Source organism: Schistocerca piceifrons, chromosome X (assembly GCF_021461385.2).
Source record: "Schistocerca piceifrons isolate TAMUIC-IGC-003096 chromosome X, iqSchPice1.1, whole genome shotgun sequence".
Classification (NCBI taxonomy): domain Eukaryota; kingdom Metazoa; phylum Arthropoda; class Insecta; order Orthoptera; family Acrididae; genus Schistocerca; species Schistocerca piceifrons.
This window is the reverse complement of record NC_060149.1, coordinates 651,709,734-651,734,759: the sequence shown is the minus strand read 5'-3', so window position 1 is coordinate 651,734,759 and position 25,026 is coordinate 651,709,734. Positions and strand designations below refer to the sequence as shown.

The 25,026-nt window shown below is 36.1% G+C and overlaps 1 non-coding gene across 1 annotated transcript; it reads left to right on the top strand.

Annotated features, from left to right (window-relative positions):
* Positions 1-14,703: 14,703 nt before the first annotated feature.
* Positions 14,704-14,777, top strand: Trnat-ugu. The gene has a single exon. It is a non-coding gene; the product is annotated as a tRNA-Thr (tRNA).
* The last annotated feature ends 10,249 nt before the right edge of the window (positions 14,778-25,026 follow it).

The following is a 25,026-nucleotide window of genomic DNA, read 5'->3' as shown; positions in this document are numbered from 1 at the left end:
TTTTTCATGGAGAAGAACTGCCAAGAAAGAATCAAAAATGAAGAATATTGTTTCAATAATCGACATCAAAATGACAAAAGATGGCCTCACAATACCTGTATGTGCTGCAACATTTCAAGGAACATGAAGGATATCCAAAGACAGATTCTCAAAAGGAACAAGATCTGGAGAAAAAGAATCAGATAATAACAAACCACATGTTGCATGATAATTGTATGAAATTATGAATGAGGGAAGTCCAAATGTCATTAAAGTATGTTTTGATATACAACAGAATCAACTAATACTGGAGTTCTCCATAGGTGGAGCATTCTATTCAAGCAAGGTTTGGTTATACAAGTTGCGCACTATGATTTATTTCAGAGCACAGGCAATGGAAAGGACTGTTCTGTATACTTAGCTTAAAACATAAAGGCTGAAAGGATACAGTCAAGTAGCCCCAGTCGGATTTTCTCAGGAACCCCGTGGTATCCCAGCCAGAAAATGGTCTGAATGAAATTTTATTTAATTTCTTTCTCGTGTACCAGTCAAAATAAATACAGTATTGATGTGCACACTAATGGCCTTTATGGAAGAAAGCAGATAATAATAAGCTGGTACATTATTTCCATGTTGTTGGTCGCAGCTTTACTCCTGACAAAGAGTTGGGTAGAGCAGATAAAGACTACTGGAGCAAAGATATTCTTTCACTGATAGAATACTATAAAATGCTGGAACAACATGGCATTGCCAAGATACTAAATAAAGATCAGGATGCACAGGATATCAAGTCCAATATACTAAAAGCCTAAGATGCCTTTCAAAATAACTGCTCAGTAAGTGATGGCTTTTGAAAAGTGTGAGAAGAAGGTATTGTTGTCAGTATCATACCCTCATAATGGAAGTCCTGTAGAGAATGAGGTATGGAAACCCAAAAACTGCAGCCAGGAAGTGAGAAAAGCAGCCAATGTGGAAAAGAAGAACATGATCAACAAGGAAAAGAAAAAGTATTCTTAAGACTTATGGGGCTTTTTAACATACTAGAAGGAGCAGAAGAGTTTTATATGGACATTGTTGAAAGTGATTTTCAGTTTAGTATTGTTGTAGCCAGCATTTTCTGTTGTATTTCAGTAGCATTTATTGCTATTTTCACTTCTGTTTATCAAACATTTATGGAAAAGTGGAAAACCATGATGAAATAATAACAATAGTATGAAAAGGGTAGTTGCAACTGACCATATAGCAGAGATGATGAGTTGGAGATAGGCACAAGAAACAGATTGTCAAACAAAACTTTCCACCAAACATGATTGATTGACTGTCCAGTTAGTACTGCCTGACCTCATCTGTAACTTGGCACTGAGTAACTGTGGATTTTTCATTACAGAATGATTAGTGATGGCTACAGGTGACTATCAGAACACCATTCAATGAATGCTTAACAGAGACTGAATGTAGCATTTTCAGTGGTGACAATTAAAGACTACTGTATGGAAGTTTTTACACAATGTTAAAATATAGGGGTGTTACATATTATTAATAGCATGAAATACAGGAATTGTTGGCAGTACTTGTAAACATGTAGAAGTGAAGTTATTTTGATTTACTATTCTTTAACTGGCACTAACATAGGCTCTAGTTTTATAAGCAGATATTTAGGTGTGCAATTTAGGTATGAAAGCCCACAAAAATTAGCCTAAAAATCAAAATGTAATGTTTGAGTCAAACAATGGAAAATCCAGGATGGAATGTTACGATATTTAGAAGGTGTTGCTACTCACCATATAGCGGAGATGCTGATTCACAGACAGGCATGACAAATAGACTCTCAAAATTATCACCTTCGGCCATTAAGGCCTTCAGCAACAATAGATAGACATGTGTGTGCACACGCACACACACACACACACACACACAAATGTGTGTGAGTGAGTTGTGTTTGAGTGAGGGTGTGTGTGCATATGTCTGTCTATTGTTGACGAAGGCGTTAACAGCCGAAAGTTATAATTGTGAGAGTCTTTTTGTTGTGCCTATGTGTGACTAAGCATCTCCACTATAATGTAATATTTAAAATATTTCATTAATTTATGTCTTTTCTCAGGAATTGTACACATTTTTGTCGACAGAAAAAAATATTACTTGAATTAACTTGTGATCCCCTGTCAGTAGCACTCATTAGTTCATATGAGTAAAGAGCTAGTTGTGTTTTACAAGATGACAATTTCAGAATCCATGCTGACTATGTGTGAATAAATGGATTTCTTTGAGATAATTCATAATGATCAAACACACTATATGTTCTAAAATCCTATTGCAAACTGATGTCAGTGATGTGGGTGTATAATTTAGTGGATTGCTCCCATTTCCTTTCTTATGCTTTGGTTTGACCTTTGTAACTTTGCAATCCTTAGCAAATGATCTTTTGTTGAAAGAGCGGTTATGATTCCTATGTATGGAGGTATTACATCAGCAGACTGTGAAAGGAAGCTATTTTCCTTTATTAAGTGATTTAAGTTGCTTTGCTGCAGTGAGGGTATCTACTTCTAACTTACTCATATTGACAGCTATTCTTGATCCAAATTCTGGAATATTTACTTTATCTTTCATGAAGGAATTTCAGAAAACTGTATTCTGTAACTCTTAGTGGCGCTGCCAGTGATAACATTAACATTGTTTTCATTGAGACCATCACAGTTGGGACTACAGTGTTTTGTACTGGAATTAGTCACTACCATTTTAACATTCCAAGCTACTTTCCAATTGTTTTTGGAATTTAAAATATACTCAGGTGCTTCACACTCAGTAATTTTAGATTAGTATTGTTTCCTCATATTTATATACCTTACTTTGTCCTTCCCACTTCTCTGAGGCATAGCATTCAGAATAATTATCTGCAACCTATGCCCATTTTGTTGTGGATTGTACCATTTGTAGGTACAATGCTGTCTGTGTGCAATATGAATGTAACATTTTTTGGTGACGCTTGTATATGTGCTATCTAGTAAGTCCATAATGTCAAAGGATAGTATCAAAATCTTAAATAACCTTGATAATTTTTATGTTGCCAGCAGATTTTGCAGAAGTAATTTAACTCAAGCAGGATCATGCATACTAGTGGAAAGATCAATGGAATGTAAAGCAAGACTCGATTTCAATTCCCTTGATTCAGAATGTATATTTGAAAGCTGCTGCATAGAGTTAGGGCAAAATATTGTAATTTTATCTGTATACAGAATTCCAGGTGCAGAAATAACTAAACACTTTTTGTCAAAATTCCAGTATCTGTTGCAAAAACTTCAAAAAGAAACCAAGAAAAGAATCATAAAAATCACTGATTTCAACGTACATCTAGCCAGTGAAGCCAATAACACAAGAAAATTCATTAATATGATTCAAACATTGGGTTTCAGCACAAATTTTACTGTTTTCACCCGAGTATATGAACTGTCTGCAACATGTATAGATAATGTTTTAACCAATTACACTTGTAATGAGGCAAACAAGTTTTTTTTTTTTTTTACTTTCTGATCATTGTGCTCTGTTTATGGAGTTACGAAAAACAATAGAACTTTGCTCAAAAAAAAAAAAAAAAAAAAAAAAAAAAAAAAACCTACACCAAATGCCAGATCAGCAAAGAAAATATAAACTTATTCTATCATAGATTAAATAAGGTGGAGTGGTCTATAGATCATAGTATTTTATGCTCTGAAAATTTTGCTACTTTTTTGGAAAAATTCCTTCTTGTTTTTAATGAAACTTTCCCCCTTACTGTACATCATAAAAAAGTAGGAAATAAAGTAAAATGGTTTACTGAAGGAATAAAAATCTCGAGTGCAAGAGAAAGGCAGCTACATAGGGAACTAAAACATAATAAGAGTCCTGATTTTGTTACCTATGTAAAAGATTACAAAAATATTTTTAAAAAAGTTGTAAAGGCAGCCAAAGAACTGGCAGATAATATATTTATATTGTATAGTGAAAACAGATCAAAGACATTATGATCAGTGATCAAAGCTGAAACCGGTCCCACAGGTAGAGGCCACAATATTTCTGAAATCAAGATAGAGGATAAAACTATTGTAAATCCTGCTCAAATTTCCAAATTGTTTAATGAATTCCAGAATGAGATTTTCACTCTGCAGCGGAGTGTGCGCTGATATGAAACTTCCTAGCAGATTAAAACTGTGTGCCCGACCGAGACTCGAACTCGGGACCTTTGCCTTTCGCGGGCAAGTGCTCTACCAACTGAGCTACCGAAGCACGACTCACGCCCGGTACTCACAGCTTTACTTCTGCCAGTACCTCGTCTCCTACCTTCCAAACTTTACAGGAGAGCTTCTGTAAAGTTTGGAAGGTAGGAGACGAGGTACTGGCAGAAGTAAAGCTGTGAGTACTGGGCGTGAGTCGTGCTTCGGTAGCTCAGTTGGTAGAGCACTTGCCCGCGAAAGGCAAAGGTCCCGAGTTCAAGTCTCGGTCGGGCACACAGTTTTAATCTGCTAGGAATGTTTAATGAATTCTTTATAAATGTAAACAAATCTAATGTCAATGTCGCAGAGTATCCAGACACGGTAAATTTCTTCAACAGTGAGCAACTTGACGGTGAATTTTTCAGTACCTTTACAAAAACTTCAGTAAAATATATATAAAATATGATACTGTCACTAAAAAGTAAAACATCAGCAGGATGGGATGGGATACCAACAAAAGTGCTAAAAACAGTCTCTAAAATAATTACGCAGCCGCTAACAACAATAGTTAACCAGTCCCTTCAAGAAGGTTATTTTCCAGTAACACTGAAGTACGCAGTAGTTAAGCCACTATTCAAAAAAGGCACAAAAGAACACATGGGAAACTATCATCCAGTCTTTCTTCTTCCATCACTGTCAAAAATATTTGAGAAGGTAGTCACCATACAAATTCAAAATTTCATAGAAAAATTAAATTAATCTCAAAAAATTAGTATAGATTTCAGAAAAGCAAAACCAAAATATCTGCTATAAATAATTTTGTTGATAAAATTAGCTCATCTGAGAATACTCACTGCATGCCACAAGAATTTTTTGTGACCTATTAAAGGCCTTTGATAGTATGAATCACTCTTTGCTACTCTGTAAAATGGAAAAGTATGGAATTAGGGGCATGGTATTAGAATGGTTTAAATCCTATCTAACCAACCAAAGACAAAGAGTGGTTATAACATCAGAGAGAGGAACTTATACTTCGGAATGGAAAACCATTTTACAAGGAGTACCCCAAGGTTCTGTCTTAGGTCCCATTCTGTTTTTGTTGTACGTAAATGATCTGCCAATTAATATTGAAAGTTGCTCAGTATTATTTGCAGATGACTAGAGGTGGGCCAAATGGTTACTCTGGAGTAACCGTTATCACAGTTCTGGCTATTCTTTGATAACCATTATTTTTAACGGTTATCAATAACTGTCAAGTTATTTTTCGCTACCGAATACTGAATACTCCGACGGGGTTACAGTTAAATAACGACATAGTTGGAATCCATCAGATTAGTTATCAGTATAACTGTGAGTAGTGTGAAATGGAAGGAATGTCGTATGAATCGTGTTATAACCTTAGCTAATTAACTCTGGGTACATTTTAGTTGATGTTAGAATGATTATTAGTGTTTCATATTATATGTACGTAGGTTATCAGTCACTATTAGAAATCTTATCTTCGCAGCTGCAACAGAAAGTATGCAGAACTTTGCCACAGCACTGTTTAAGCAAAATGTTAACAACATGCGTTTTTAAGTATGAAGTAATATGTAAACTGAATACTGGAGGTTCAATTTGAAGCTTAATTTCTTGTGCTGCTCACTTAATAGAATAAGTGTACAGCCTTGTAATACAACAAAAAACATATATAATGTGACAGATTCGTTTACTCTTGTCCTGTGCAAGATAGTCCTATTGGGGAAAGTGTGAGTATGTTAATCCAAGTTTTATGTGAGATTTGGAAAACTGCTCAATTTCTCCAGCTACAGCATGTTTTATAACATATGAAGACATGCAGATCAAAAAGGTTGACAAAGTTACATTTCTGGGACTACGACTTAATAATAAATTCAGTTGGAAAGGTCATACCACAGAATTGATGAAGCGCCTAAACAAGTCTGTATTTGCAGTGAGAATGATGTCAGATGTAGGAGACATAAATATAGAAAAGCTTACATATTTTCACTCTATTATTTCATAAGGGATCATATTCTGATATTCTGTGGTAACTCATCAAATGGAGCAAAAGTTTTTCGCACGTAAAAGTGTGTAATAAAAATCGTTTGTGGTATAAATTCAAGAACATCATGTAGGAACCTGTTCGAGGCACTTTGTATTCTAACCACTGCTTCATAGTATATTTATTCTTCAATGATATTTGTTGCAAGTATTTCCAACCAATAGCTCAATACATAATATCAGTACTAGAAATAGGAACAGCAATCTACATAAAGACCTAAACTCACTTACCTTGGTCCAAAAGAGGTCCAATATTCAGGAACATGCATTTTCAATAAACTGCCAGCATGTCAGCAACCATTAAAAACTTGGTTGCAGATAAAGCATGGTTTACAGAGTGTTTGAAAGACTTTTTGATACAGAAGTGTCCACCCGTCTTCTTTGACGCAGGACATCATCAATATGCCGGAAATGGCTATTTTAAGTGTGTCTATGACATCACTACATACACATGGCAACAAACATGAAGATACATATAAATAATACAATAACATCTCCCACCAAAAATAAAATCAAACCAACGGGACAACTGCGGGAAGTTGGGGGTTTTAGGGTGAAGACAAGTTAATAAAAAAAAACACAACATGATCCCAAAACTCAAAATGAAGAACAAAAAGAAAAAAAAATTACAGCTTTCTGCTACACCAACAAAAATCTGCAGGAATCGGACACTTCCCTTGAACAATATAGATCAACCATAGGTGACCATACCAAAACACCAATAGATCGGCCAGCCCATCCCCTCTCCCCGCCTCCCTGCACACACACACACACACACACACACACACACACACACACACACACACACACACACACACACATTAAACGTCTTACCACACTACAACTAACAAACCAATAACACCTAACAAAAATGCCAAACACATAAACAAAAAAACGTGATAATTCACTGAAAAAACTTCCAAATCTTACGTTTGGAATTACAATTACTGCTGCCAAAAAAACACACACACAAAACCAACTCATAAACACTGTGCCGTAATAACATTCACACACCACAACACCTTTATGTCAAAGGAGACGGATAGAATCGGACACTTCCATTGACTCCTCCTTCTACTCTGTAGATGAATATCTTAACAGAGACTGTTAGACCAGCTTAAGTAAAAATTCTGCTATATTTAAGTTTTGGCAGCACCTGGTTGCAACAGTCAAGATCGGGTATTCTGTGTATGATAAATTTATTAAAAGTGCATAACTGTGTTTTATTCTGACAGTATATCAATTCTGTAAATATTAGCAGTTATATATTCACATATTTTGACAATCTCCTGACAAATGATGAGGATAATAATTATTGTATTCAAATGTATTATGTTATACTTTCTGACATGTTATTTGTCATTCGCAATGGCCAGCAGCTATTTCCGAAGCAGTATGAAAATATTGGTTCGCTCCAGTAACTATCCTCTCTGGAAATATCACCGTGGCCTACGACTGGAGTCACTGAGTCAGGAACAAAGACACACAGTTATTCCGTTACCAACTTCCAGGTTACCTGTAGTGGTAGCCCGATAACTGCCAGAGAACGAGAACTGTGAGCCAATAACGATACATGCCAGAGGAAAATACCGATCTCTGACAGTTATTTCCATAGTCGCTCAAAATCCTTATGGTAACTCTCTTTATACTACTCGTCCAAGCTAAATTGACATATAAGGCAGTGTCTCAAGGGAACGACCGTACTTGTTAATGCCTGTACTGCAGCTCCTATCAGCCACCACTTGGACATTAACTTTATTTAATTGTTCATGCTAAAAGTAATGCAGGCGCACGAAATAGTTCACAGTTCTTATCAACAGATGGCATGCATCCTCACAGTTATTCCCATGGCCTACAAAATGCCTTCCAAATGGCCTATCCCTCTCCTTTGTTTGTAGCCAGATCTCCGATGGGTTGAAGTGAAAGTGTAGTATGATCTTTGGTCAACAGATGGCGTGAGGCACTGTTGACACTAGACAGTTATTGAAATAACTACCAGTATCAGAGGAACGGTTATCGCAGTAACTGTTACTTCTCAGTAACTGATTATTTCTATCAGTTACGTTATTTTTTGCCACCTCTACAGATGACACATCTTTAATCATTGAAAGTACCATTACAGATCAAATTCCACAAACTGTATTAAATACTCTAGAAAACTTAGGTACCTGGTTTGATTTAAATGGATTAAAATTAAACATGGAATAGACTCAGTTAATGCAATTTAAAACACAAAACAAGCAAAATTAAATGATATTCACGTCAGTGACAGAAACCAGGATTTGCAGTAAGCTAGCTGTGTGAAATTCCTAGGAATGCAACTAGATAAAAATCTATCATGGGGGTCACACATACAGTAGCTTGCAAATAAATTAAATAGCCTAGCATATGCAATGAAAATATTGTACAATGCTACCAGTATGGGCATAAGAAAAGAAGTATACCACAGCTACTTGAGTCAGTAATAAGGTATGGAATTGTATTTTGGGGTACCTCAAACCCTATGTGTCAAATACTAAAACTTCAGAAAACCATCATTAGAAATACGCCCAATGTAGGACAAAGAAAATCATGTTGCCCACTCCTAAAAAATCTGAGTATGCTAAGTGTTCCCTCACTATATATATATATATATATATATATATATATATATATATATATATTACTTAATTAAGCAGTTAATAATTTTTCTTCGCAATTCTCTTCCTTTCACTTTGTTATAAATTTTCATACCCATATAATGTGGAGTTTGAGCATAAAGTTTTAAACAGTGGGTGGGCAGTGTACAATTATTTTGATTTCTGGTGTTGTAATCATGTTGAAAATGATTTGCTACAAATAAATCAGGGTTACTGTGTACAAAAGTAAACAGGTACTTAGGACTGTTAATCTTAAAAGTTTGTTACTTTTGAAGAAAAATTATTAACTGCTTAATTAAGTAATTATTCAGTACTGTATATTATATTACTGGTATTATAAGGAAAATTGTAAACCAGTTTTTGTATTTTGATGTGTCTCCTGTACTTTGAAGTCCATGGCTTGAAATTGTATGTTATGAGACAATACACTTCTACTTCTACTTCTGCTTCACTTTCTTAACAGTTATACTGACTAACTACCATTAACTGGCCTCCCTTATTATGTGATCAAATATTATGTGTTAAATCTTCATGTTGTAGTCGGAACTGAGTGTCTTATTTCATTTAGTAATGTACACAGTTGGATGTTTCTAAATCTGCAATTTATCTCATTTTTTTCTCTTTGCTTGTATTTATGATAGTATCACTCACAATGATATGTTTATGTTTTTGATATTTAAAAAAGTGGAATATTAAAGTATTCAGTTCATCATCACTGTCTTACAACTTATTATAAAATGGTCTGAGAAAGTAAAACAATTTTTTGTGTGTCCATTACTGTATCTGCTACTTAAAATATTCCTTCAAGGTGTATTCTGCTGAATCCTATGGCTGGATAATGCAAATGTAGGTCATTTTTAATGCAAAATGATACCTGACAATGTGTGATACTTATTCTACAGCACCTAACAGCAGCAAGTATCCCAGAAGATACTCTAATGTTTTTCATTCAGTCTTCATTTCATAAGAGACGCTGCAATCAATTCTCTCTAGTCACTATTGCTGTTCTTTAAGTTTTCCTGTAAAAGACTGTACGTACAAATGGAGAAAAACAGCATAATTATTACTACATAATTGTAGTTTTTGTTCATTGGGTCCATTATATTTGTATATACTCACTGTGTTTTGTTCTCTAACATTTTTGAGTATATTTTGACCAGTTCCTACCTGTATTAGATTTTGTCCATGTTAGTAGCCCCCTGCAGTGTTTTATTCCTGGAGTGTACACAATGCTTTATTACCTTGACCAAATACATATCTTCCTACATTGAGTGTTTTCTTGCTTTTTGTAGACTTTTCTAGTTCACTTAGGTACTGACAGTGTCTTGTATGGTATGTTCTAAAGCACTGACACATGTTGACAAACAACGTACCAATTGCGTGGTTGTGTAATTTGCTTTCATAGACACTGTCACTTTTATAGTTTTAAAAGTTTTGCTAATTAAATCACATAATTTGTTACCTTTGGTTACTTGATTATTTCTGTAGGATGATTCCATTGTGTTTAATAATTTGCATGCTGGACTGTATGTGTAAGAACTTGCTGCAGTGTCGAACATGTTTGCAGATACACAAACATTATACATTTTTCTCAGTGAAAGGAAGTGTACATGCTGATGATTTGCATGATTCAAGTTTACTTTAATTTTAATCCACTAAACAATTTACAAAATATAACTCAACCATATGTAAATATTGACTAATCATAAATAAATATTTGGAGTAGAAGGAATTCTCAAGTAAAAATTTGTTCAGTTGGTTTTTAAAATTGTTTTTATTGCCTCATTACCTTTAATTTACAATGGAGATCATCAAACATTTTTATGACTGTGTACCTTGCTCCTTTCCATATAGTAATAAGGTTAAGTTGTAGATAGTTGAGCCATTTTTGATCCTGGTGTTGTATTTATGGATGTTACTATTATTTTTAAATCATGCCACATTTTTCTCAGTAAATTTCATAAGAGAGTAAATGTATTGTTAGGCTTGCCTGCATGACCTTCATTGCTGGACACCTTACAACATGTTTCTGTGCAATTAATAATTTACGGAGGTGCTACCCAAAATATCTTTGAATTTCATTCTAAAAATCATAAAACTATACCTATATTCTAATGTCCTTTATCACCTTCAAAGTAGTCACCTTGGGCATGTATGTAATGATCCCAACATTGTTCTCAATTTTGGAAGCACTCTTGGAAGTCCACAAGGTGAAGGGTGTTCAGGACCCATTGTGATTCCACTTGGATGTCTTCAGTCGAGTCAAAACAGTGCCCTTTCAATGTGATTTTCATCTTCAGGAAGAGGCACAAGTCACACAGGGTTAGATTTGGGGAGTGGGGAGGGTGGGGTTGTTTTTGGCCAGGAATTCCTTCACAACAAGCGAGATGTGCGAGAGTGTATTGTTATGGTGCAACACTCATCTTTCTTTTTCCACAACTCTAGCCATTTGTGCTGAACATTTTCCTTCAGTCACCTCAAAATCTCACAATAAAACAGCCTGTTGAGTCTGAGCAGGTGAAACACACTCCTTATTGACTATTCTCCGAATGCCAAAAAAAAAAAAAAAAAAAATTATCAGCATGAACGTCTTGTTGCTGTGAACGTGTCAAGCTTTCTTCAGCCTTGCAGAAGATGGGATTTTCCATTGTGATGATTACTGCTTCATTTCAGGGTCATAACCACAAACCCAAGATTCATCACCTGTTATGTCTCTGGATAAGAATTTTGGACACTCCCGATCTCTTTGTTGTAGCTTATTGCATGTCTAAATCCTGAGATTTCTTTGGTTAATGCTGAGAAGGTGGTGGCCAAACTTCATAGCAATTTCTCTCATGTTCAGTTAAACAGCTGGAATTTGTTGACATGCCAGTCTTCACGGCTCATGTCGTGCACTTTCATTATCATTTCCGGTGTTGTGCATGTTGACAGTCAACCATAATGTTTGTCATTTCTACAGATTCTAGGCCTTCCTTGAAGTGCTTGAACAATTTAATGTTCTTGCTTGATTCACTGCACTCTCACCAAATGCCTCTGTCAGCTTGTGGCAGGTTTCAGATGCAGTTCTCTTCAACTTGAAACAGAATATAATGCAAGACTGTTGCTCCTCCACATCATCCATTTCACAATTTTGAGAAGCACTGACACATGTGCTGACATGCACCGCAACAACTCACAACTGCCTGCACCAGATGACACAACTTGGTGTGCCACAGTAATTGAGATGTGTACCTTGGAACAGCTAGCATCAGAATGTTGTACTGTTACTGGTTTGACTGGCACAATGAACTTCTCGGATAGTTTGTGTGCACCTTGTGTGTATAAGTGATGACTTGCTCCAGAAAATTGTTTCATATGCCATTAACGAAAGGAAGTAAACCAATTTTTTGATGCTTTCACTATCCAAATTATTGATACTATTGATATTGTCTGCAAGGTCATTAATAAACAACATAAACAGAAAGGATCAGAATACACTTTCCCGGGACACACCTGAAATTACTTCTACATTCGTTGATGACTACACATCCAGATAATGTACTATGTTGACTGTAAAAAGAAGTCCACAGTTCAGTCACAAATTTCACTTGATACTCTATATGATTTTACTTTCAATAATAAGCATAGGTGTGGTACTGAGTCAAAGACTTTTTGTAAGTCAAGAAATATGGCATCTGTGTGACTGACATGATTTACGGCTTTCAGGATGTCATGTGACAAAGGCAGGAGTTGTATTTCACATGATTGATGTTTTCAGAATCTGTTGTGGTTGGCATGGTAGTCATTCTGTAAGAGATATCTCATTACATTTAAGTTTGGAATATGGTCCAAGATTCTACTACAAACTGGTGGCAAAGATATTGATCAGTAGTTTTGTGGGTCACTTCTGCTACCCTTCTTGTAGACTAAGGTGACCTATTCCTTCTTTCAACTCCTGAACACAGTTTTTTGTTTGAGGCATCTGTGGTATATTGTGGTTAAAAGAGTTGTTACATTAGTTGTAAATTTGGTATTGAATGTGATAGGTATTCCATTGGACTGTGGAGATTTGTTCAGTTTTAATAATATCAGCCATTTCTCAACACAGCTGACACTAATATCTATTTCCCTAATATTTGCAGTGGTGTGAGAATTAAACTGTAGCAAAAGTCCTGGATTGAAAATAAAGGTCACAATTTTTGCTTTTGTTTGGCTGCTCTCAATTGCAGTTCCTGTCTCTTCCATGAGTGTCTACGACACTAATTTTGGGTGTTATGAAAGATTTTTTAATAGTATTCTGCTACATTATTTGTTGAACCCTTCATGCATTGCTACCTTGCAGGCAAATATGTTTCATTCAGCATATTTCTGTCTGTAGCTCTATGGTATATTTTATATCTATTGTGCAGTAATTGGTTTCCATAGAAGTTTCTTTACTATGACCGCATGTTGTACACTTGTAATACAAGTAGTAATTTGCTTCTACCCAGATTTATTGTGGAAACTGCAAGAGCTACATAAGAATACCTGTTGCCTTACTATGGGTTAAAATGAAGTGAACCATTTACTCATTGTATCTTCAGAATGATACACATTGAGTTTCCCTAAAAGAATGTTATCATTTGGGTAGTAGAGTGCCATAGAGAGGTTACGAAAATTCCAAGTAGGAAAAATTTTGTCAGTCACGTCTTTTAATTCATATGAAGATAGTAACTGTTCTTGAAAGAACAGATACCATTGATGACCGTGCAGCTTCTCTTAGAATAAATGATAATTAATTGAAACCCTCAGCTGCCGACATGTGTTGTTGATATTCCTCGATGGGGACAGCTGAAAATGTGTGCCCCGACTGGGACTCGAAGCTGGGATCTCCTGCTTACATGGTAGATGCTCTATCTATCTGAGCCACCAAGGACGCAGATGAATAGCGTGACTGCAGGGACTTATCCCTTGCACGCTTCCCATGAGACCCACATTCCCAACTGTCCACAATCTACATACGTAATGTTCCTAACAGATATTTGCCCATCCACTCATTACTCATGCCAACTAGGTGACGATTCCCGTAAGAGTTCGGGCAACCTGTGCACATTTGCACAGACAAAGTTCAATGGCTGGGTATCCTCTAACTATATATGAAGATAATAACTGTCCTTGAAAGAACAGATACCATTGATGACCATGCTGCTTCTCTTAGAATAAATGATAATTAATTGAAACCCTCAGCTGCTGACAGGTGTTATTGATATACCTCAATGGGGACAGCCAAAAATGTGTGCCCCAACTGGGACTTGAGTCCAGGATCTCCTGCTTACATGGAAGACACTCTATCCATCTGAGCCACTGAGGACACAGATGAATTGCGCAACTGCAGGGACTTATCCCTTGCACTCTTCCCGTGAGGCCCACATTCAAAATCATCCACAATCTACATACATAATGTTCCTAACAGGTTTTTGCCCATCCACTCATTACTCGCAGAACTAGGTGACAATTCCCATAAGAGTTCGGGCAAACTGTGCACATATCAACAACATCTGTCGGCAGCTGAGGGTTTCAATTGATTATCATTTATTCTAAGAGAAGCTGCATGGGCATCAATGATATCTGTTCTTTCGAGAACATTTACTCTCTTCATATATAGTTAAAGGCTACCCAGCCGTTGAACTTTGTCTGTGCGAATGCACACAGGTTGCCTGAACTCTTACGGGAATCGTCACATAGTTGGCGCGAGTAATGAGTGGATGGGCAAATATCTGTTAGGAACATTATGTATGTAGATTGTGGAAAGTTGGGAATGTGGGTCTCACAGGAAGTGTGCAAGAGATAAGTTCCTGTAGTCATGCTATTCATCTATGTCCTTGGTGGCTCAGATGGATAGAGCGTCTGCCATGTAAGCAGGAGATCCTGGGTTCGAGTCCCAGTCGGGGCACACATTTTCGGCTGTCCCCATCGAGGTATATCAACAAAACCTGTTGGCAGCTGAGGGTTTCAATTAACTATCATTTATTTTAATTCATAGTCAATAAAATGATAGATGGCATGTTCAGCAGAGGTGCTCTTTTGTAGCCCAAATTGCGACTGATTGAGAATCTCATAGTTGCCGATATATTCATCCATTCTGAAGTACCTTTTCCAAGGCCTTTAAGGAGTAAGAGTTCATAATTATTAACATCCATCATTATACCTGCCTTAAAGATTACTCTATTTATCTTTATTGATTTATATATTTCAAATCCTGCATACTTACTTAGTTAGTGAGACACTTGGATGTAGGAAGAGTCAAAAAATACTTACAAAAATTACTTCAAATATTATTATGAGGTACATAGAAAATAAGAAATATAAAGTAAGAAACTGTTCATTCAACATGGTACAAGGCAGAAGATACTTAACACAGTGATAATGAAATAAAGAGTGTAACATGAACAAATAAGATAGGTTAACAGACATTTAAAAGAAAATTGAGAGTTTGTAAAAATAAAGCATGAATAATTAGTCAATAATTAATAGATTCTACTGAATTACATTAGATTATATTGTATTAAATAACTGTATGGGTTACAGTCAAAAGTGTGCTGGCATAAGGTTGATTCCATTTAACCTTCAAAATTAGGTAACAGTTAATGAGGATTACATTACTCAAAGGTACAGCACTGCAGATTTAACAACAATTAGTAGATGTTTTCCCTTTTTGTTTAGATAATCATCTGAAGTATATATGGATTTTTCTTTTAGGAATTATTTAAGAAGGCATATTAAGTTTTATTAAGTTTTGACTGTTCATCGACAACAGATGTAATGTGGGGGGGAAAGAGTGTTGAACACTTGTGTGATAGTGCAGTGTACTCCTTTGTGCATCATGCTAAGGTTCTTTAATTCACAATGTAGGTCAAGCTTTCTCCTTATATTGTGATTGCGATATGAGATGTTTGATTTTTCCAAACCACCTCATCAGGGAGTCTATATATTGGGATAATGTCATCAAAATTTCTGATTTTCTAAACAGGTTTCTGCATGAAGTTCTGTGGTGAACCATGCACATGATTCTTATTACTCTGTTTTGAGTAGTGAACATCATTTTTTGTTTCCTGTAGCTGGGTTGCCCAGAATATAATGCCATAATATAACAGTGAGTGGAAGTAGCTAAAGTATGCAGTTCTTGGCAGCATCAGTATCACAAATAGAAGTAAAAATATGGACAGCAGAAGAGGTTGAACTAAACTTTTTTAGATTCCACCCTCATTAAGTCTTGATCATTATATTTAATGTTAACCTCTTCCAGCATTTTTCTCCCACATGGAAATGCGCAATGCCTTACTTTAGTTGTCAGAGATACATTGTGAAAATAACTACACCAGAAACACAAAATTTGAATATTTTGTGTGAAATATTATAAACCTCCATGCATTTTTTTTCTTGTAGGAGAGTTCATTATATTCTTTGTTTCCCCAGTAGGAGTTGAAATCAGATTGACTGAATGCTTGTGGTACTAATTCGCTTGTACACTGCAGTGATACAAATTTGAAAAATGCTGAGGAATCAGAGATTGTTACATTCAGGTTAAAAAAAGAAAGTGCAAATGTTGCCATGAAAAAGTTAGTAGTGATTCATGCTTCCATAACAAGATCAATGTACAAAGTGCACAACAACTTCCACCAGCAGAACTTAGGGAAAGATCTTGCCAAGAACCTGAGAAAATTGTGCTTGTATGTAAAATCACTAAGTGAGTGAAAGGCTTCTATCCAGTAAGTCATCGACCTTCATGTGTGCAGTACAAGACAGCAAAAGGAACCATGAAGTTTTAAATTTCACATTTAAGAAACCATTCACACAGGAGGACCATACAAACAAACTGTTGTTTGAATGTTGCACAGACTCACACTTGAAACACACAGAAATAGGCATACCTGGCATAGAGAAGCCACTGAAAGAGTTGAAAACAAAGGTATCTTTAGGTCCCAATTGAATCCCAGTTTGGTTTTAGAGAGAGTACTCTGCAGCAGTGGCCCCTTACTTGCCTTGCATTTAACATGAATCCCTCACGCAGTGCAAGGTCCCAAGTAACTGGAAAAAGTGCAGATGACCCCTGTATATAAGAAAGATTAAAAAATGGACTTGCATCATTACAGACCAATATCTTTTAACACTGGTTTCTGCTGAATTCTTGAACATATTCTAAGTTGGAATAGAAGAAATTTCCTTGTGCTATAAAAGCTTATGTCTGCAAATCAGCATGGATGTAAAAAGCATCACTTGTGTGATACTCAGCTTGCCATTTTCTCACGTGATACCCTGAGAACCATGGATAAAGAGCACCAGGTAGATTATGTATTCCTAGATTTCTGTAAAACATTTGATATGGTGCTCCACTGCAGTTGTTGATGAAGGTTTGAGGATATGGATTAGTTTCCCTGATATGGGAGTCACTCAAAGACTTCTAAATGTTGTTCAGTTTGTGACGATCACTACACATTGTCGTACTCCAAGTTGCCTTAGTTGAATAAAAAAATCACACAGGCATAATGGCAAAATATTAAAATGTGCCACAATAAAAACATGCAAAAATGTATGGTGAGTGATATGAAAAATGTAAATTGACAACATTAATCTCCAATCAAATATTGTTACAGTGCTCATATTGCAAACATGTGTAAAAATGGTTGATGGCAGTGATAGGTGTATCACCTGTGAGTGCATGTAGACAAGATATCATTTCTAATATTCATAACAGGAACAAGGAAGAGTGTGAATGACAGCCATCAGTCAACTCGTTGAGGTGTAGCATCATGGCTATGCTTCATATAAAAGCTGTGAATAGCTAAAAGTTACACAATGCTTGGGTGTGAAGTATAAATGTCACTAATATATCCATTACTAAAACAGCAATAATTAATGAAATAGATACGTAAATGGTAGTAAAAACATTAGGTGTCAATTACAATTATAAGTAGCCTTACATCAGTGCCATAGACATAGAAAAAAAAAAATTATCAGCTGATCGTAAGCTATAGGATAACACATAACTAGTTCAATCCTGTAGTTAAGGCAAGATCTGGAAGGCATAAAAAACAAAGGGCAGATAATCATCCAAATGTATCTCAAGGTCAATGTGTTACATGCATAAACCTCTAGTAGTAATTCATGGTCTAGGTGCTTCAAACAATGGATGCTCTGTGTTAAGATTTAATACAAAATTATAATATTTGCATAAAAGTGTAACAGAAAAACCAACAACATAAGGTATAAGCACATCCTAATATATATCCACTAATGTGCTGCATGTGACTAACCCACATGTGACTAACCTCATTATGGAAATTTTAGCTATTCACTGCTTGTGTGTGAAGCATAAATTCTTGAAGTACTTTACATGGCATGCAATGTACGAGGTATGTCCACAAAGTAAGTTCCATTTGGTTATATAAAACAAATGTGTACAGATACATAAAAAATATTTATTGTATAAAATCTACAACTGTTAAACTACTTTTCTACATAGCTTCTGAAATTTTGTAGGCACTTGTCATAGCGTGGCACAAGTTTTTGTATGCCTTCTTCATAGAAGGTTGCCTCCTGTGTATTCAGCCATGTAGTAACATGTTCTTTCAGCTTGTCATCATCGTTGAGTAACAATTTCATGAATTAGTTATCGTGAGATTTGCAGAACTTCCATAGCAAGGGCACTAAGTGTAAACTTGCCATTGTGCTTTATCTTCTCTTCAATTGTGCGAACCAGTTCATCAGTAACCATAGACGGGTGTACACTTCAATCTTCATCGTGCACTTGATCATGCCCTTCATTGAACAGTCTGACCCATCTTATAACCATTGAATCACTCATAGCATTTTGTCCGTAAACTTTGCAGATTTGCCAATGAATTTCCTTTGGTTTAACTTTCTTTGCATTTAGAAAATGAATCACAGCTCTGATTTCACCCGCGGCAGCATTTTCAATTACAGCTGACATTATCAAGAAGCACTACAAAGCATACTTTGACAGCAGCGATCAGAAAATGATGTACATGTCTTCTCCTTGAGTCAGAGTAACTGCCGCACATGATCAGAACTGCGATTGTAGCTCTGCTTTGGATAGAAATAGAACTTACTTTGTGGATGATCCTCATATTGAACACCTAGACCTTAAGCGAGATGTGTACTATACATGGTGTAAATTTTAAGTTGACAAACCAGAATAACTCGAAAAATAAGCTTCACACAAAAAAATGTGTGGAACCCAAAGTTGATTATTTTTGAGGTGGACATCTGCTGGTGCTAAAATTAGCCCTGGGGGTGGGGCAGGAGGCAACTTTAAAATTTCAACTGGGAACCCCCATTTTTTATTGCAGAGTCAGATTCTACATAAAAAAACTGCATAGATTTTGTCTTAAACATTTGTTTTGATTCTTGGTAGTTGGCACTGTAATTCAAGAAAATCCATGTCCTCATTTTTGTATGGAAAATGGTTACGGATAAGTAAAAAATACTTATTTACTTCATAAATTTTGATTCGCTAAAACTAAAACTCTCCCTCTCTCCCCATAGGGTGAGGTTTGAGAGAGAGGAATAAAAATTTTACAGATGTTGACCATGAAACAAACAAAACTTATTTGAATCTGCAGACATAATTAATATTTGGGTCAACATTTGTAAAACTCTAATTCCTCTCTCTCAAACCCCACCCTGTGGGGAGAGAGGGAGAGTTTCAGTTTTATTGAATCATAATTTATGAATTAAATAAGTAATCTTTATTTATCCGTAACCATTTTCCATGCAAAAATGAGAACCTAGATTTTCTTGAATTACAGCGCCGACTACAAAGAATCAAAACAAATGTTTAAGGCAAAATGTACCTAGTTTTTTTATGTAGAATCTGATTCTGCAATAAGAAATGGGGGTTCCCATTTGAAATTTTAAAGTTGCCTCCTGCCCTACCCCCAAGGGGGCTGGGGTGGCAGGCTAATTTTATCACCAGCAGATGTCCCCCTCGAAAATAATCAATTTTGGATTCTACACATTTTTTCGTGTGAAGCTTATTTTTCGAGTTATTCAGGTTTGTCAACTTAAAATTTACACCCTGTATATGTATTTTATGGCTTCCTGATTTCAGTCTTTGAATGTGATTGACTTCACAAAAATATTACAAAATAAACTGGAATATTGCTCGTTAGTGATCGGCTCATTGTATTTTGACACATGCAGCAGTTCATGCTATGTTCTATAACAAACAGGTAAGTATAAGATCACTTCGATAAAATTCTTGACTTTTGATATCATATTCTATGACCCGTAACATTTAATGTCTCAGCCATATTTCTGTTGGTTAGCCACATATATACTGGTTGGTTATCACATCCATTGGTTGAGCTGGTTGCATCTGGCACCTAGACCTTGGGCTTTGATATTATTTTGTCCTGGTATCCAATATTACTAATTTATGTTTCTTGATCAGCAGTATTGTTATTTTCTGTCTTTAAAATAATGTACTCTCTCCAGTTGTACCTTTGGACATGATTCCATGACATTTGGTACTTCCTGCTTTTTATTTTTCATTATTCAGTGAACAGATAATGCTCAGTGTGTATTTACCACAAACATAGAGATATGAATATAATTTCTTGAATTTATACAATGTAAATTTATTAAAAAAATGTATTGTATTAACATCCTTTGTCATATTAGAGTCACATCTGTATTAAATTAAGTGGATGATAGCGCCATCTGACAGTTAGTGTTTTCGTGTAGCCTTGACGTTACTCCTCTGGCAGTTGGCTGATGGCTGTCACACAGACACTTTCTTCTTCCTGCTATGAATATTAGAAGTGATATCTTGTTTACATCCACTCATGGGTGATGCACTTATCATTGCTGTCAATAGTTTGTACACATGTGGGGCAATATGGGCACTGTAACAATATTTGACTAATAATGATAATAATAATAATAATAAAATTTTGTTGTCATTTGGCTGATTACAGCAATAGAAAAAGTCAAGAGCATATATTTCTACATAAAGTAATATATTGATGTAGATTGGTTTACATAAAATAGGTACACATTAGAATACAGTGTTTTCATCTTCAAAACATTCATCAATGGTGTAAAACGGATTGTTCACTAGTAGCTTGTATAATTTAGCTTTAAAAATATTTACATGCAGTTGTTTAAAGTCAGCACTTAGTCTGTTAAACATTCTTAGTCCAAGAACTAGGTAGGAGTTCTGCGATTTTGATAATCTATGATATGGCATGTCTACAGATGTTCTGTTTCTAGTATTGTGGCTATGAATATCACTTCTCAACACAAAATAAGAGACATTGTTTCTAATGTACGATAAAACATTGTAGATGAATAAGTACTACTGTAAGAAACTGCAATTTAATAAACAGATGTTTACAATGTTCTGTTTTATCAGAATCTGTTATTATTCTTATTACTTTCTTCTGTAAAAGTAAGATGTCATTTACATGACTACCCCACGGTAAGATTCCATAAGAGATGATGCTTTGGAAGAAGGTAAAATATGCTGATCTCACATAGTCATTGGGAACATGTCTTTTTTAATTTCTAATTAGATAAATAAGTCTTGAAAGCCTAGCCATTATATTTTTAATGTGTGGTTCCAATGTCAATTTATTGTCATTAGTAACACCTAAAAATTTGACAGTTTCTAGTTCTTGGTAGTTAGGAATCTCTTTGAGGCTAAAGTAAACTGTCTGGGTTTTGTTTTCATTTAGTAAGAAGCCATTAGCTTTGAACCATAATGAGGACTGAGCAAGGGTATTTTCGGTCAGTGTTTTCAGTGTACCTAGATCAGAGTGTTTATGTATAAAAGTTGTGTCATCAGATACAATATTGTGTGAGAATTTATGAACAAAGGCAGGTCATTAATCATTAGTATAAACAGTAAAGGTCGAAGCACCAACCCTTGAGGCACTCCGTACCTAACATTGACCAAATTTGATTTCTCCCTACCAATGCACACAACTTGTTGACGGTTCTCTAGAAAAGACCTGAACATATTTATACTATTGTCATCAAAACCATAGTAAACTAGCTTATTCAGCACAGTGGCATGCTCTACACAGTCAAAGGCTCTGCTCAGGTCACAAAATGTAGCCTGGGCATAGTCCCCAGCCTCGAACACATCTAGTACTAATTTCACGAGGGAGTCCATTGCATCCGTTGTGGATGTACCTTTCCTAAATCTAAACTGTTTATCACTAATTATATTTAGTTTACCCAAGTAGACACTAACTTGCTCATACATAATTGTTTCTAAAATTTTTGAAAAAACTGGGGTTATGGATATAGGTCTGTGACTAGCGGAACAGTTCTTTTCCCCTTTTTTATACAGGGTGTTACAAAAAGGTATGGCCAAACCTTCAGGAAACGTTCCTCACACACAAATAAAGAAAAGATGTTATGTGGACATGGGTCCAGAAATGCTTACTTTCCATGTTAGATCTCATTTTAGTTTCGTCAGTATGTACTGTACTTCCTCGATTCACCGCCAGTTGGCCCAATTGAAGGAAGGTAATGTTGACTTCGGTACTTGTGTTGACATGCGACTCATTGTTCTACAGTACTAGCATCAAGCACATCAGTACGTAGCATCAACAGGTTAGTGTTCATCACGAACGTGGTTTTGCAGTCAGTGCAATGTTTACAAATGCGGAGTTGGCAGATGCCCATTTGATGTATGGATTAGCACGGGGCAATAGCCGTGGCGCGGTACGTTTGTATTGAGACAGATTTCCAGAACAAAAGTGTCCCGACAGGAAAACGTTCGAAGCAATTGATCGGCGTCTTAGGGAGCACGGAACATTCCAGCCTATGACTCGCGACTGGGGAAGACTTAGAACGACGAGGACACCTGCAATGGACGAGGCAAGTCTTCGTGCAGTTGACGATAACCCTAATGTCAGCATCAGAGAAGTTGCTGCTGTACAAGGTAAAGTTGGCCATGTCATTGTATGGAGAGTGCTACGGGAGAACCAGTTGTTTCCGTACCATGTACAGCGTGTGCAGGTACTATCAGCAGCTGATTGGCCACGACGGGTACACTTCTGCGAATGGTTCATCCAACAATGTGTCAATCCTCATTTCAGTGCAAATGTTCTCTTTACGGATGAGGCTTCATTCCAACGTGATCAAATTGTAAATCTTCACAATCAACATGTGTGGGCTGATGAGAATCCTCACGCAATTGTGCAATCACGTCATCAACACAGATTTTCTGTGAACATTTGGGCAGGCATTGTTGATGATGTCTTGATTGGGCCCCATGTTCTTCCACCTATGCTCAATGGAGCACGTTATCATGATTTCATACGGGATACTCTACCTGTGCTGCTATCACATGTGCCTTTAGAAGTACGACACAACATGTGGTTCATGCATGATCGAGCTCCTGCACATTTCAGTCGAAGTGTTCGTGCGCTTCTCAACAACAGATTCAGTGACCAATAGATTGGTAGAGGTGGACCAATTCCATGGCCTCCATGCTCTCCTGACCTCAACCCTCTTGACTTTCATTTATGGGGGCATTTGAAAGCTCTTGTCTACGCAACCCCTGAACCAAATGTAGAGACTCTTCGTGCTCGTATTATGGATGGCTGTGATACAATACGCCATTCTCCAGGGCTGCAACAGCGCATCAGAGATTCCATGCGACGGAGGGTGGATGCATTTATCCTCGCTAACGGAGGACATTTTGAACATTTCCTGTAACAAAGTGTTTGAAGTCACGCTGGTACGTTCTGTTGCTGTGTGTTTCGATTCCATGATTAATGTCATTTGAAGAGAAGTAATAAAATGAGCTCTAACATGGAAAGTAAGAGTTTCCGAACACATGTCCACATAACATATTTTCTTTCTTTGTGTGTGAGGAATGTTTCCTGAAAGTTTGGCTGTACCTTTTTGTAACACCCTGTATATGGGCACAACTCTAGAAATTTTTAGTATGTCGGGGAACTTACTTTCAACTAGGCATTTGTTAATACAAAAAGTTAAGGGATAAATCACACAATCAACAACATCTTTCAACAAATTACATGACATATCATAGTAATCAACACTAACTGAAGGTTTGAAATTTTTCACTATTTTTAGAAGGTTATTTGGGCTCACTTCTGTGAAAGTGAAGGTGCTTGTGGAAGCTTTTCAAAGCAGCTGTCCATAATACTAAGTGCATTTTCAGGGGGTTTGTTTATTGAGCTACTAATTTCTTCAATGGACTGAATGCAATATTTATTAAATTCTTCTGGGGTAATGGTGATTTTCTCTTTGTGTTTAGTGTGAGCAATGGAGTTTATTACACTACAGGCCTTTTTGCATTTATTGTTAGATTTTTCAATGTTTACTATGTTATGCAGTTTCTTTGCTTCATTTATTGCCTTCCTATACTTGTATTTAGCTTTATCATACAGTTCTTTATACAGTTCTGATTTACTGGTTTTGTACAGGCTAGAATACAGCATAACAGTATTTTTCAGCTGCCCTAACTGTGGAGTATACCATTCCTTCATTTTCCTTTTCTTGTAATTACTACTACTATTCATTGAACATTTTTTCAGAGGGATGTTATTTTCAAATATATTTAAAAATATGGAGAAAAACTTGGTGTAAACAATATCAGCTGAACAGTGTTGAAGCCTAATAAAATGTGTGTCCCAACTGAAATAAGTGAGGGCATGTCTAAACCTATCCATCCTCTCTCTGTTCACTGGTCTAGTAATCACAATTTTAGATTCTGGTTTGGTGCAGTCTGAAGTTACATTAATAAGTCTAAGATATACTGCATCATGGTCTGAGTAAGGGAAACTAATTACATCAGTGGACATACAAGTTCTCTTAATATTTGTAAATATATTGTCTAGACAGGATGAGCCTCTGGTAGGTTTGCAGTTAACATAGTACAGGTTAAATTGTTGAAGCACATTTTTGAGCTCTTTCACAGTTTTTCTGTCCTTCAGGACATCAAACCTTGAATTGATATCCCCTCCAATGACAATATTGTATTTTTTCCATTTCAGTATACATATGTACATTAAGAGTTCAAGTTACTCCAGAAAGATATGGGGGTCACCACTAGGTGGCCTGTACACTACTACTGTCATTAGCTTAAGGTTCTCAATTACTAGATCTGATATTTCAAAATGCATTTCATCACAAACGGT